The 15,969-nt window shown below is 45.9% G+C and overlaps 1 pseudogene across 1 annotated transcript; it reads right to left on the bottom strand.

Moving 5' to 3' along the window:
- Positions 1-10,322: 10,322 nt before the first annotated feature.
- On the bottom strand, positions 10,323-10,847 carry LOC309370647 (fatty acid-binding protein, adipocyte pseudogene; annotated as a pseudogene). Its single transcript has one exon. The product of its transcript is annotated as a fatty acid-binding protein, adipocyte pseudogene (transcript).
- Between the last annotated feature and the right edge of the window lie 5,122 nt (positions 10,848-15,969).

The raw sequence follows: 15,969 nt of genomic DNA, 5'->3' as shown, positions 1-15,969 counted from the left end.
ATAGATGATATAGATAGATAGATAGATAGATGATAGATAGATGATAGATAGAGATAGATAGAGATAGATATAGATAGATGATAGATGATAGATAGATAGATAGATAGATGATAGATTATAGATAAATAGATAGATAGATAGAGAGATAGATAGATAGATAGATAGATAGATAGATAGATAGATAGATAGATAGATGATAGATATTTTCATTTGGCATGTAAAGTTGCTGTGATATGCATCCAGCCACTTATCTGATGGGCTTGGCTGCTTTACAGCATAAACATTGGGCTGGCAGTGCAATGGGCCAAAACGTACCTTTAAGGCAAATCATCTGAGTGCTCTTATTCAGCAGCAGCAAAACAAGCCAGATGCAATTAACCGGTTCCCTTTGCCTTCAGGCACAGAGCTGCAACTGGCTGCCACAAATATTGGTTTTGCCTTGAACGCAATGTCCGAGAACAGAAGGAAAGGGAGGCAGTAGGAGTTCTGGTGATGGATGTCATGTGTTACATACCTGGCCCAAGTGCCATGTCAGTAATGGCAAGTCATAAAAAGATTTATAACCAGGCTGGGTGATTGGGACTCTGGCTGGGAGAGGTGCCATTGCAATCAAACTTGGGGCCAGTGTTTATCCTCTGAGCAGTTCTGGGAGCCTCCAGTCAACTAAATCTGCCATATCTTATTTTATTGTGAGATTTCTACCCCCATCCCTTGGTTTAAAATATACTTCTAATGGAAAGTGACCAGGGATGATGGGAGCTGCTTCCCAAGAACATCTGGAAGGTCTGGGAGGATGGGAGATGGAGCCCAACCACATCTGGATGGCCATGGGTTCCTCATTTGTGCCCAGGCTGATCTTCAAATCCCTTCTTACCACAAACTGTGTGGTTGTATTTCACCCACCCGTATATGTAAAGGCTTTTAGTTGGTGCCTTTTAATGTGCTGCTGTTCCAGATTTCTTTGAATTTGTCAGCTGTTATTCCCAAGTGCACAATTTGGGATCAACATATGAATTTGTGAGTTGGTGTCAAAGAATGAATCGGGAGAATTTAAAATTCGTTCTCATCTCCAGCACACAAAGGAGCATAGGGAATACAGTTTTAGTAATTAGGAAGAAAAGAGAAAGAAATAGAGACGTTCTGCCTTACCCTGAACGGGAGACCTAGCAGAGATGGCACACAGTTATTTATCATTATGACATTAATAGCATCAAGAGAAGACGGGCCACCCTGCCAGGAGGAACCTGCTATGTAGACACAAGCTGGAGCTTACCCCTCTTCCTGAAGGTCTGTATAACACTGCAGGTCCTGTTTCTATTTCTTTGTGTGACTTTCTACATCCAAAATAATTTCAAGGACCTTTGGAAGTGCAAACAGCAGAGATGCGAAACTACTAGAGATGATGGGCAGACTCTGCCAGATCTGCTTTGCATTATTTTGACTGACCCTAAAACATGTTTAGTTCAGGGCCAGCTCCTTAAAAAAAAGATAAAAAATCTGATCCAAGTTCCTGTCCCCCGGAATAGGGTCTATGTCTATAGCAGCAGCAGGGAACCTCTGGTGGGCTTTGCAAGCCCTGCCTCTCAGCCGCACCTGAAAAGCCCTGTGCCTTTACCCATGTGGTTTGATATCAAGCACACGGACAAAAGAAAATGGGTCACCTGACATCACTGTGATGCTAGATGATTGACAGGTGGTGGTGCCACCCACTTCTCATTCAAACTTTGCTGGCTGTGGGGCATGGGGAGAGACAACGATCCTGCCCCACTGACCAGATCATGTGCAGGATGTCCTAGCAAGCCCAGCAAAGGTAGCTAGACGTCTCTGCAAATGTTTGAGTCGTCTAGAGCCAGTGTGGTGTAGTGGTTAAGAGCGATAGATTCGTAATCTGGGGAACCGGGTTCGCGTCTCCGCTCCTCCACATGCAGCTGCTGGGTGACCTTGGGCCAGTCACACTTCTTTGAAGTCTCTCAGCCCCACTCACCTCACAGTGTTTGTTGTGGGGGAGGAAGGGAAAGGAGAATGTTAGCCGCTTTGAGACTCCTTCGGGTAGTGATAAAGCGGGATATCAAATCCAAACTCTTCTTCTTCTAGTGTGGCATGGAGTCCTATGACATCATGACCCCATGTAGGGACAGAGGACTCAGAGCATGCAAAACAAGGCTCAGTTGTGGCAGGAAAAACACACACCCAAATTTGCACAAGCAGATCTCAGGTCTGTGGACTGAGAAGACAAGTGGTGGGGGGAAGAGTTGAGCAGCTGCACACATTCTTCTGCTCCTTATCATAGCCTCCAAGCTGCTTTTCAATGCAGTAATCGAATCCAGAGAGAGAGAGAGAGAGAGAGAGAGAGAGAGAGAGAGAGAGAGAGAGAGAGACAAAACTTCCCCAAATGAAAGCTGTGGTGCCTCTTCTGCTGCTTTCCATGGTGCTGAAACAACTGCTCTATATACTGTACAACTAAAAGGAAATTGGTATCCTTATCCTCCATCGCAATCTGAATAAAAAGCCTCGGTAGCACCGAGGCTTTCCAAAGTGTGTGCATACTTCAAACATGATAGCTGCAGGCTTCAAAACACTTGCTCAAGAGCAAGGCAGATATCAATCCATACCCATCTGCAGATATGGATTGTAGCTGAACAAGAACAGGGCAAGCTGTTGGAATGCACAGTCTCAACCCCCATCCCATGGATTTTATAGAACTGCTTTGTTGCTATTAGGCTTTTACAACACCTGTGAGCTTTTGACAGTCATAACGTCAGGGCATTTCCTCTGTCGTTTTCCAATTGAAAATGCAACACAGCTGGAAAAGTCACTAGCCCATCTTCCCAAGCAGCCCTGTCTTAGCCATCTGTGGCATAGAATCATAGAATTGTAGAGTTGGAAGGGACCATGAGGGTCATCTAGTCCAACCCCCTTTAATGCAGGAAACATTTTGCCCAACGTGGGGCTCAAGATTCAGTCTCTTGCACTACTGGCAGAGCTATCCAACATAAACTTATCCCAGCTTTGCCCTCCAGGTTTCCTGGTTCAGCAGCAGGCTAAACCCCTTTGGTGGGAAGGCAATGTCAAAGTGGTCTATGAGTCAATCATCTTTCCAGGTGCCAGGTTCAACAGTCACCTAATTTCAAAACTCCAGAATTCACAGTCGGGCATTAGTTTTTTGGGACCAACCAAAGGTCTTCACTTAGATTCAGTCCCAAGATGGAGACTGAAGGTGAGTCAGTCCCTACTAGATGCTGCAGGTGTTAAGTTGTACATCTGGTTCTGTGACAAGCAATGACTGCTCTCAGTGTATTAAAACACACTAAGCCCCAGTTGGGAGTAAAGCAACAACACTTGCAATAAACATCGTGCAGGGAGCAATACGCAGAAAGATTTAGTAACTCCTTGTTGGTAATGTAGATAACCTCCTTACAGGCTTCATTTCCTTCCTGCTTTTTCTCCAAATGTGGTCAGAATGGGTCAGCATGTGCTAGTGTTAGCTTCTTGCCTCCATCTCAGCCACATGTAAAACCTATAGTTTTGTTTGCCATGGGTAATAGCCCTTTTGCTGGTCAATTGCATTCATCTCAATATGAACCAGTTTTGGGGGTTTTAACATGATCATCATAATTCAGGGAATCCATTTTTGGTGGTAATTTTTTTCATCCCAAAATGGACAATCCTCGTTTTTCTCTCTCTCGTGTGATCATCATAATTCAGGACACTGGATTATCTTGCGATTGTGGAACTAGACAAAAAGAATGAAAAAAATATCAGTCCCAGCTTGTTTCAGAGCAGTACTGCAAGGGAATATGCTTATCACAGTCCATTTACTCTGCCCCAGGGGAAAGGAGTGTGTTTAAGCTTCTCCCTTTTGTAAAACTAGCTATCACTTGGTTTCTGTTATTACTTAATGCCATCAGAGGTCCATTGCAGGAAAGCAGAGTTGGCAGGGTTAGCATGCACACAATAAATTTCTGATCGTTCTCTGGTTCCTCTGGTAATTAACCCAGACACAGATCAAAACACACACACACACACACGACATCTCAGAAACTAAATGCATCGCTTCTCTGTGGCAACTGTTCTGTGCAGCTAATCAATGACTTTTTTACAGTCTCTGTGGTCTCCTGATGGCTTATGCCTTCTGCAAGAACAGCCATCAGAATAAAGAGCTGGATCAATGTGAAGCTCAACACAAGAAAGCACAAACATTAATGCACCTCTCTTACCTCCTGAGAACTATGACAAACACAGACACTAATATAAAGGCAACAAATTACTTTCTTCACCTTCTGAAGGTCACTTCAATCCTCATCAAACAGAATAACAGGGAATTTGCAAAGAGGGGGAAAGGTCTGGTGATTTGTTGGTGTTTAGTTTTCATTATGCGGAAATGGCTATATTGTGGCAATTGACAACAGAGTCACAGTACTCAAAGAGTGACTCATGATCAATTTAATCCATTCTCTTTGGATCTTTTCTGCCAAAAATGCTCAAACTTTGGGGTCAAAGTGGTTCTTTAGATTTATCAGCAAAAAGAAGTTTTGGATATCTCAGTACCTGTGTCCCATTTGCCATTTAGCCAAAAGGCTCTTGGAGCACTTAGAAGAATCCTAAGACAGTCCCTGCCCTCAAACTTGCAATCTAAAGAGACATGACACACATAGAAAAAGGAACAGGAGGGAGGAGGGGCAAAGCAAACTGAAGAAGAAGTTCTTAAAGTTACACAGTTCATATATCACAAGTGCATTTGTAGTTGTATGGCACCCTCATACATGGAAACAAGAAATCACAGGCTTATGAACTAGACTTCAGGTCAAGTTGCTTCTTCATCTCTCTCCTGAGGTGAAGTTTATTATTAGCATCATCATTTTATTATCTGTATGCCACCTATCTGACTGGGTTGCTCCAGCCACTCTGCACAGCTCCCAACAAAATAATAAAAACACACTAAAACATCAGCCATTAAAAACTTCCTTAAACAGGGCTGCCTCCAGATGTCTTCTAAAAGTTTGGTAGTTATTTTTTCTCTTTGACATCTGGTGGGAGGGCATTCCACAGGGCGGTTGCCACTACCGAGAAGGCCCTCTGCCTGGTTCCCTATAACTTGGCTTCTCGCAGTGAGGGAATTGCCAGAAGGCCCTCGGAGCTGGACCTCAGTGTCTGGGCTGAATGATGGAGGTGGAAACGCTCCTTCAGGTATACTGGGCCGGGACCATTTAGGGCTTTAAAGGTCAGCAACAACACTTTGAATTGCGCTTTGAAATGTAGCTTGAAGAGATCATTTACTTCACTGTGTTGCACTTTAAAACACACATACCCTTTTACATGAAAAGTCAGAACATTCTGGCTGGAGCTGATGGGATTTAGTCTCTGATAGCTGGGGGGTACCAGCTTGGCAAATGCTGCTATATCCCTTGAAAGGCCTAGGGTAACATTTTCAAAGGTCTAACAGAGTTTCAAACTGGTGTTCCTCCTTTTACCATTAATTCCTGAAAAGCACAGTCTCTGGGTGTCTAGAGCACCAGCTGAAGCTGCTGGAAATATAATCAATCTGGTCAAAACTGCAATTGCCCCTGGCGTAGTGGTTGACCTCAGCTGGCTAAAATGAATTTAGATGTCTTGGCTAGGACATGAACTCATTTTGAGATGGGCACAAAATTCATTCTGTTCTAATGGAAGAGCAGATCGCCTCCCAGCATCTTTCCTAAGTAAGTGGAATGTTATAAGTAATTGATATGGTGCAAGATTGAGTCGGCAGCACCAGGCAAATGCAGTTGAGCATTAGCAGAAGTCCTCCCCTTCAGCTCCTTCAATCTGTAGAAAAATAGCTCTTCTTGTCTTTCAAAAAAGATAAAATTCAGAGAGCACAAGACCAGCATCTGATGTGTACAATAATGTGATCTCAACCAACAGACAGCTCTGCCACAACTTTATCAGCTAACGGATTAGAAACTCAACAGAGAAAACAGGAAAGAAAGAAAGAAAGAAAGAAAGAAAGAAAGAAAGAAAGAAAGAAAGAAAGAAAGAAACTAGTGAATTAAGGGATGCACAGCAATGCCAGGACGGATGGGAAACAATAGTAACCTGGAAATGTATTATGGAAATGTCCACACAGCAGTCTCTCCATTTCCTCCATAGTTGTCAAGGAGCACATTTTCACAAGTTGCTAGGGTGACAGGTTAGCAGTGCATCCAGAATTAAAGCCGTTGCCATCCTAGCATCTCTCTCATTATTTTGGATCACTGTGAAGAAGCTAATTGCATTTTGTCGTTACATAAAAACCACGGCCTGAGCGACTCAAAGAATGTACTCCCTCCCCCCTCCCCCCCCCTTTTGACCAATGTCAGAATTTACAATTCAAGCTGAACAAAGGTATGAATCTATGCTTCCCACTGCTCTTCCTTTCCCACCCCAACACTTGCCCTGTTAGGAAGAGGCTGCCGCTCTGCAACCATCAGCTCTGCCAACAACATCCCATTTTCAAAAAATCCACGCAGGGAACTATTATGTTACAAGGTGACAGACACCAAAAATGAGATGTCAGTGTCCGGTTCCCCTCCCCCTCTGTAATATCTAGTTCCATTTACCCATGTCCAAACGTTGTGATGTGGGTTTTCCTGACCACACCCCACTTCGCTGGCAGCAGAGATTCGAAGCACATTTGAGGCTCATTTGAAGCACATGGTTCCCCACACCCAAATAATCCTGGGAACCAGTGGCGTAGCGTGGGGGTGCAGGGGGGGCCGGCTGCACTGGGCGCAACATCTGGGGGGGGGCGCTCCACGGGTTAAGGGGCGCAAAATCCACGGGTTAGGGGGCGCAAATTACTTGCCTTGCCCCAGGTGCTGACAACCCACGCTACGCCACTGCTGGGAACTGCACTTTGTTAAGGATGCTGGGAATTTGAGCTATGTGAGGAGGAAGCTACAGGCCCCAGGATTGCTGGGGGGGGGTCATGTGCCTTAGATGTGCTTCCATCAGCCCCAGCCAACATCCTCCAAAGCAGCTGAAGGGCACCAGGTCAGGGAAGGCTGCAGCAGGGGATCGACGGGGGCCTTTCTCCAGGTGCCCCTGCTCCCCAAGATTGTCGTTTAGTTGTTTAGCTGTGTCCGACTCGTCCATGACCCAAGGTGGAAAAGCCAATGTGGTACCCTGCAGGTGTTATCAAACTGAGGCTCCCATCAGTCTCAGCTGGCATGGTCAATAATCAGGGATGATGGGAGTTGTAGTCCAACAACATCTGGAGTACCCTGTGTTGACTACAGAGTGCTGTACAGTGGTACCTTGGGTTAAGAACTTAATTCGTTCCGGAGGGCCATTCTTAACCTGAAACTGTTCTTAACCTGAAGCACCCCTTTAGCTAATGGAGCCTCCCGCTGCTGCCACGCCACCGGAGCATGATTTCTGTTCTCATCCTGAAGCAAAGTTCTTAACCTGAAGCACTATTTCTGGGTTAGCAGAGTCTGTAACCTGAAGCGTATGTAACCTGAGCTACCACTGTATGTTGCTCTTCCCTCCACCCCATTGATTATGCACATAGCTTTATCTTTGATGCCTCGCTCTCTTTTGATCCCCCATATCTGGCCCATAATCAAACAATGCACTTTACATTGCATGAATGGGGTCCATTCTTTCTGTCTCTTGAGAAAAAGCTCTGCTTCCATGCTATAGTCACCTCTCATTTGGGCTACTGCAACGCAGCCTCCTCCTCTCTGGTCTCAGCTTGGCCCCCTGATGTCTACCCAGCATTCCACTCTCTTGTTTCATTACTCAGGTCCAATGAAGCTCCCCCTTAGAAACTAGCACCGTCTTCCAGTCTGCTCCTGGATCCAGCACAAACTCTTTGCCACTCCTTTGAAACCCTCCACAATCCCACTAACATCACTCGATGGTTAGAAGGTGTAAGATTCTGCTGCGGCCCCTACCTGTTGCTTTTATTTCCTCGTCATTTTCAATCAGCCTGGCTGTTTTAGCAATGCTTTGTATTTTGAAAATTGCTGTTGGTTTTCTTTTTTTAAAAAAAAAGGAGAAAAAGTTAATTGTAAGCCACCTTGCAGATTGGTCTGTAAACTGAAGAGCAGCTTCGAAAGAGTTCCAATAAATAAATAAATAGCCATCTTAATGGAAGATTCTGTTCTTTTCAGTATCCATCTCAAACCTTATAGGACTTTCACACAACACCCGCCAGCTAAAGAGCAGTTGTTTGCCTCTATACAGGTCCCTTTCTCTGAAAAATTGTTCACTTGAGACATGGAGAGTTTTCATCCAAAACTGTAGCAATGAGCCATCTGCTGGCAGGCATCAGTTCAATGAGCCAGCAACTAATGTTATTGCAACAAGACTGACTAGCATCTCCCCCGACTTTTTAAACAAACAGCTGCATATAGAAGAAAATGTTCAACAAGGCTATGAATTCCACTTGGTTCACTTTCTGGGAAATGCTGGTCAGGAATTACTGCCCTATAATGGTGCCAAGGTATGCCACGTACATTTACAAAACACTTGATGCAGGATTAAATTAGCCTAGACTCAGATCCAATTCACACAGGCAGGAGATTCCAGAGCAGCCTTTGAGTGGCTACAGATATTACTTACTGGCTTGTCTTCAGGTGTGATGCCTCCATTGCGTGAGGGGAAATGAGGGGGCACGCTCTCTGGCTTCCCCTCTGTTGCATCCCTGCTACCCAGTCCTGCCACCTATAGCTCAGTTGGTTAGAGCATGGTGCTGATAATGCCAAGGCTGTGGGTTCCGATCCTCATATAGGACGACTGCATAGTCCTGCATTGCAGGGGGTTAGACTAGATGATCCTCAGGTTCCCTTCCAACTCTGTGGGAGGGAATTCACTGGAGGGGGAAGGCCTGAAGCCCATCCCAGCTCCTTGCACAACCTGCAACCCTGGGGAGATCCCTGAGGGTGGAAAAACACGTGGAGTCAAAACTCATGTGAGAGCACTTCTGAACACATGGAAAACTGTCTGCTGACAGAGACCAGCCCCACACTTCCCCTCACACAACAGAGGCCATGCTCTCCACACGGCAGCTGGGCAGACTTCAGGTCGGCCAGATGCATTTGGTTGTAGTTGTTTTAAAACTAAAACTCCAAGATCTATCAAGGAGATTCAAGCGCAAAAGAGATACGGTTATAATTCATGAGTACCCAGGTGCCTCTCTGAGCCCATCCTGAGCTGCAGAGTTTGGTTCCCGAACTGAACTGTCTGAGCTCTCCGTTCTTGCACTCAAAAGCATCCCAGGAGGATAGCTTTTATAACGTTTTAATTTCAGCTTAATTTAGATGGTGATGATAGCTGAGTTGCTGCTAACAGAGAGTCAGAAACTCTTGCCGTTCTACTGCTAAGTAGCTAGGAATCTGCAGCTAGATCCCAATCTGCTTTCGGCCTATCCCTGCATTGCAGTGTGCCAACCACCACTGAAATCAGCCAGAGATGCCTGGTTAAAGAGTCTCTCATACATAGGACTGAGGAAGAGGAGGAGGACTTTTCAGTAGAAACTTCCCTGAACAACAAACCTGCTACAAACCCAGACCCTTCAAGGGTCCCTATTTTCCAGGAACAGTCCCAGATCTTCATAAGCCAAGCCAGTTTCTGACTTGATCCCGGAATGTCCTGCTTTCCTTGGGACGTATTTAGTTTCATTGGAGAAATGTTGGAGGGTATGGAGTCATGCAACCCCAAGTCAAGAAAACAAGCAACTATTCAACCTTTAGAAGACATCTGAAGGGAGCCCTGTACAGTATAGGGAAGATTTTTTTTTAATGTTTTATTATGTTTTTATACATGATAGAAGCTGCCCAGAGTGGCTGGGGCAACGCAGTCAAATGGGTGGAGAATAAATCATCATCATCATCTTACTATGGAATAGGACATCCTTATTTTCACTGGAGAAATGTTAGAGGGTATGCAAACCTGCTACAAACCAGAAATGTAACTGGGGAATGCACCGGGAAATGTGGGGTGACATCTGCTTGATGTAATATTGCATAATCACTCCACAAACAAATCAAAATGAATACTGGATCAACATGCCATCTGGAGCCACATTAAGGTAGAGGAAGCTGACAGGTGGTGCCTGTTATATGTAGGAAGGCAGGCCTGTAGCAGGTTGGCTGCGGTCAGAGTGAGGTTGGTGGGGCCAAAGGAACAGCGATGTTGAGTTCTGGAATTCGCTGCTACAAGATGTAGTGATGGTCGCCAGCTTGGATGGCTCTGAATGAGATTTAGGCAAACTCCTAGAGCAGCATTTCCCAAACTTGGGTCTCCAGCTGTTTTTTCAGACTACAATACCCACCATCCCTGACCACTGGTCTTGCCTGCTAGTGATGATGGGAATTGTTTTTCCCACCTTTATCATTAAGCACTTTCTCATACACTCTGGTGCAGATAACGTTGTTCATTTCACACTCCACAACCAGCTTTCCATCTTCTATTTTTCTTTTTATTGTGGTCTCTTTGCCATCCTATTTCTGCAACTAATTGAGTGACCCATTCTTACAACACTCTTTACTTTCCTGTCGTCTGCTGTGATCTCATCAAACTGTTCCCCCAGTTTGAAGGAAATCTCGGTGTTCTTTAAACTGCTCTCTGTTTTTTGATGGTTATAACATCTCCGTTGCAGCTGATGATCACATTGGGCTTGGCAACACCAGCCACCTTCCTGGTGGCAAAGCCCACACCAAGTTCTTTCATATAGTCACCAAATTTTTCAGTGGAAACAAGCTTCCAAGTTCCCAAAAATTGTTCACACATGGTGTAGGATTAACTAAGTCTCCTGAGCAACTTCTTACAAGTTTAACTAAGCACCACAAAGAGCACAGCCAGTGATGATGGGAACTGTAGTGCAAAACCAGTTGGAGACCCATGTTCTGGAAACACTGTCTTAGAGTTTGGGTGTTACTTTTAGAAATATGACGGTAGCTATCGGTGGCTACTAGCATGATGGCTATTTACTACCTCCAGTGTAGGAGGTGCTGTGCCATTTAAGAACCAGTTACTGGGAATCACAAGAGAGCTGTTGATTTCAGGTCCTGCTTATAATCTTCCCATAGGCCACTGTGAGAAGAGGATACTGGAAGATGTGGGCCTGTGGTCTAATTATTATTCTACATTATGATGTCATAGTGTGATTTTAGCAGCATTTGGGCAGGGAGGAGGAGGGCAGGGAAATGCCAGCCCCACCCCCATCAACATGCCAATGACTTAAATAGCTAAATCATTTGATTGCAAGAATCATTTGGCTGAGAAAATAATCATACTACCATGCTGATTAAATAGCAACCTCAGAGATTCGCTAGTACTAATTTGTGATTATAGCTGCCTGATTTTGATGTATTACAGAGACATTCTGCTTTGTAAACATTCTGCTTGCAGTGCAATGCTATGCGTTTCCACTCGGTTTTAAGCCCCGTTTAGGTCAATGGGACGCACCCAAGTAAGTGTATATAGGACTGCAGCTGCAGGCTGGAATTCTATTTACACTTAGCAAGGGAGTTGGAGAGACCAAGCTCTGTGTAATGCAACTCATTGTTCACATCAGATGTTTTAGACTACAGCTCCGATCGGTCACAGCCAGAACAACCAGGATGGCTGTGCTGTAGCCATCATGTGAGTTGTAGTCCAAAAAGCTGGAAGGCACTACATTGGCCAAGACTTTATGGTTTGTGCCATACACAGTTTGCTTCACAGTGCTATAAGACTCTTTGCTGCTTTGGGTACTACAGGCTAACAAGGCTACCTCTCCAGCAGAGTTCAGATTGTCTTCTAGTGAACTCTGGGGTTTCTTGGAAGATTATCAAGGAGCTTAATGGTGTGTGTGTGTGTGTGTGTGTGAGAGAGAGAGAGAGAGAGAGAGAGAGAGAGAGAGAGAGAGAGAGAGAGAGAGAGAGAGAGAGAGATCACCCTTACTGATATTTCCTTGGAATCCAGGGTTGCAGAGGTACATTGGGTGTGTTCTGGGTTGCATTCTCTGTTTATGTGGAGCAATGATCAGGCCCCCAGAGGCCAGGTCTGGACTCTGTGTGAGCTTTCTGGGCATTCAGAAATGCAAAAAAATGGTGTGGAAATAGTTCCCTGAAGGCAGAAATCTTGAAAGCCTTCAAGATTTAGAGTTTAGAGAGTTAGAACACTGTGTGTCCTGGGACAGCAGGAAAAAAAAAACTCCAGTCACAATAAATAGTCAAAGCAGACAATTTAGGAGCAGCCCACAAGGTGAAAATTGTTATGTTTCTCCCTCTGGCATGGACTGACACACAAAGGAAGTGAGAGCAGAAATCGGGGCTGAATGTGAAGAAACAACAGTGTAAGGTTGACAGGACAGAAATCAAGAGGTGTGAGTTATAGCCCCCCCCCCCTCTCTCCACTGCATTGAAAATAATTCTAGGATGAATGTAAAACCAATTATGAAACGTGACAGTGCCAGCCAACATATTTGTTCTTGCGCAGCTATAAGTAACTTAAGACCTATGGCATGAGCATTGTCTTGGCCAGAAAAAACTGTGAGGGAACTTTCAGGAACTTCATGCCATGGGCAGACCTTCCTAGACTGCCCCAGTTCTGCTGGTGGATAGGAGAATCACAGGTTTGGTCTATTTAAGTGTTTGTTTGCACACTGATGGTGCCAAAAGAAGTAAGCAGAGTGTAAGGGGACACATCTGTCAAAAACGGGTGAGGAGCCTGCTGCTCTCTGGGTATCTGGGCTCTAATTCCTATCAGCCTTGACCAACAAGGCCAGCAGTCAGGGATGATGGAAGCTGAAAAACAATGACATCTGGCTCCCCAACCTTAGCCTAAAATTTGACACAAGGGAAACGAAAGTCTGGCGGGGGTGGAGGCCAGGGGTGTAGCGTCAGGGGGCCACAGGGGTGGTTGCCCCAGGCACAAAATTGTTAGGGGGGCAAAATTTCAACACGCGGTGCTGCCTCAGTACAGCTGCATGCTTCCATCTCTGGTCTCCATTGAAAATGGCTTCTCCATGCAAACCAGGAGGTTGCCTTTCCAGACAATGAAATGACTTTTTCTTTTCTTATATCTTTGGCTACGATCTCCTGGGTGACATGGACACCATTAGGCAGTTGAGTGTGCATGCATACTCCATCCGTTTCCCTCCCACCCACCTCTCCATGCAGTCCCGGGTTCTGGCAACCCACACTACGCCACTGGTGGAGGCCATGGTAAGCGAGGAAATATATCCCATTGTTTCCATTGCTGGTGCTCAGACTCAGTAGCAGGCTTACGCTATATACACATTCCCTTTTGCTCCAGTGAATCCCCACTGCTGGGCACATATGGCACTAGCCAGAATGCATATGCACCCTGCAGTTTCTTGAGAAATACTCCTCTTGGATGTGTTTCCCGTCAAAGTATGCTTGCATCCAGTTGGAAAGAATAAGCAGCAGTTAAGCTGAGGTGCGTACCTTTTGGTCATTCTTTGCACGTGTTCAGGTGACTGCTTTGTGGAACAGGGGATGGGGTTGCAGGTGTGGGGAAACAAATCAGGTAATGTGCCTCAGGTGATGCGCATCCCCACCACATCTCAGGGGTGCACAGCGCTGCGAAGATGTGGCTTGAAATGGCAGTGAGGTGGAAAAAGACCTTGATGAGTTTTAAGCTACGAATGTGTATATAGCCTTGGATACAGCAGAGCATGGGAACAAGCATCAGAGCCAAAGGCCTCAGAGAAAATGTGGGTCTTGAAGAGGACTCTTAAGGAAGTAAGAGAGGTGCCATCACAAAAGCTCTCCTGAGAGGCAGAAAGAGAGGGAAAGGGAAGGTTGAATTCCGTCTTGTGGTGACGTTGCTGCTGCTGCTGCTGCTACTGTTTACGTTCTCCTGAGGCACAGGTAGAATCACAGCCTGCCTCTCTTGGCAGGCTGTGATTGTGAAGCACGCCGCCTCCTTTCAGATTCACGTAGCAGGACTGCTTAGAACAATGACGCACAGCTCTACGTTCTGAATGGGGAAACCCATCAGAAACTAGGAAAGGTGACTCATTCTGCCCAACAACCCCCTCCTTTCCCCTTCAGCCGAGGACTGGTCTTCAGGTACGTGTGAGAGTGCACAACAAAAGCATTTTGGGAACAGAGAAAAGGAGCAGGTTTGGGGGGCATTGAGAAAGATGCTGCAGTTTGAAACACACACACACACACACACACAGAGAGAGAGAGAGAGAGAGAGAGAGAGAGAAATAATGGCGCTTCTGTAGGGAATCCAATGTGGCCAGCTGCTTGCAGGAATGCTATTCCCTTGTCTCTGCTTGTACTTTAGGACAATGACAGTATTGCTACTTATTTCACATTGGGAACGATGATAGCATCTCCTGGGGTGCTTTTTGCCATTCCCTTGCATGCCAAATGAGGTTGTTTCCCCCCACCCCACCCCCACACAATAAGCCAAGCAGAGAAAGAGGCAGGTTACATTAGCATGCACAGCTATGGTTTAAACTGCCACTTCGGTTTTGAGGAATTCCGAAATCCTTTTATTGTGACCAAGCAGAATGTTGCAAAGCAGCAAGTGAGCTTTTGAGTCCTCCAGAAGTTGACAGCCGCATACACACAACACCTTCAAAGTACGTCGTTTCCCTCAAAAAAATTATGGGTCCTGCAGTTTGCCCCTCACAGAGTTCCCATTCCCAACAATTCCTAGGATACTGAAGGTCCCAGAATTCATTGAGGGAAAGGATGTGTTCCAAAGGCACTTTAAAGGTTCATAGTTTATGCACAGCCTTCATTGGGTTGGATGTTAAGCAAAGCAGGAGGCAGGGGGGAGGGGGAAGCTGGGCTGATATGAGAGCTGTAAGGTCTGCATCGGTCAACAGTTCACTTCTGCTGTATTGTCTTCTGTCAGATTCACACCACACATTGACAACATGTGTTGGTATCCATCTGTCTCGAGAGACAATAGAGTGTGCCTCTGGGGGTGAAGTCAAATTGCTGCATTTGCAGCACTGAAGTGACCTCCCCAGGGTGCAAACCTAAGCAATGTGTATGGAGGTCCTTAGCTGCCCAGATGACAAGACCCCCCTCTTGACCTCACTGACAAGGCCCGAAGGAAAGCAGAGAAATACATTTGGCACCTGCTTGGCTGCAGAAGTTGCCGGAAGGAGGCCTACAAGGCACCATCCAACCATCTTCAGGACTCTACTCCAGATTTGTGTAGAGTTTCACTCCGAAGATATCCCACAAGGAAGCAGAGGTTTAGGATCAGAGCTCTCCTTCTCCTAGATGGGCTACTTTCCCATGGGGCTGAGCCCCATCTGCCCCTCAACTTTCCTCTACAGCACATGCAGAAACAGCCTTCTTGACCGTTGGAGTAACTAGTGGTCTTGTCCACTCAATCCACCACAGCCTGTTTTTGCATGCAGGGGAAGTCCCTAACTCACTGAGGGTTTGAGACCCCTTGGCTACCCCTCACCTGGTTTAGCCAGCTAGTTAAAGCCATTTCCCAGAGTGTGGCCGCTGTCGCATGCTGACAGTTTCTAGGAGCTGCAGGTGGGAGCTGAGTACGGGGGGGGGGGAACCAAAGGTGGACAAACTACCCCCAAAAGAGCATCGTACCCCTCCACTAATACCCTATACAATGGTACCTCGGGTTAAGAACTTAATTCGTTGTGGAGGTCCGTTCTTAACCTGAAACTGTTCTTAACCTGAGGTACCACTTTAGCTAATGGGGCCTCCCGCTGCCGCCACACGATTTCTGTTCTCATCCTGAAGCAAAGTTCTTAACCCGAGGTACTATTTCTGGGTTAGTGGAGTCTGTAGCCTGAAGCGTCTGTAACCTGAAGCGTCTGTAACCTGAGGTGCCACTCTACAACCCATTTCAACCAGCTTAAACAGTCCTGGCTTCCCCCAAAGAGTTCTGGGAGCTGTAGTTTAAGGGTGCTGAGACTCGTTATGACAACCTCTATTTCCCTGACAGAGTGATTTAACAATCAAGCCTTCTTCAAAGGGAGCTCTTGGCCATTGTAGG

The sequence above is a fragment of the Podarcis melisellensis genome (genome assembly GCF_964234715.1).
Source record: "Podarcis melisellensis genome assembly, chromosome: 5".
Taxonomy (NCBI): Eukaryota; Metazoa; Chordata; class Lepidosauria; order Squamata; family Lacertidae; genus Podarcis; species Podarcis melisellensis.
Note: the sequence above shows the minus strand (reverse complement) of the source record. Positions and strands in the feature narration are given on the sequence as shown.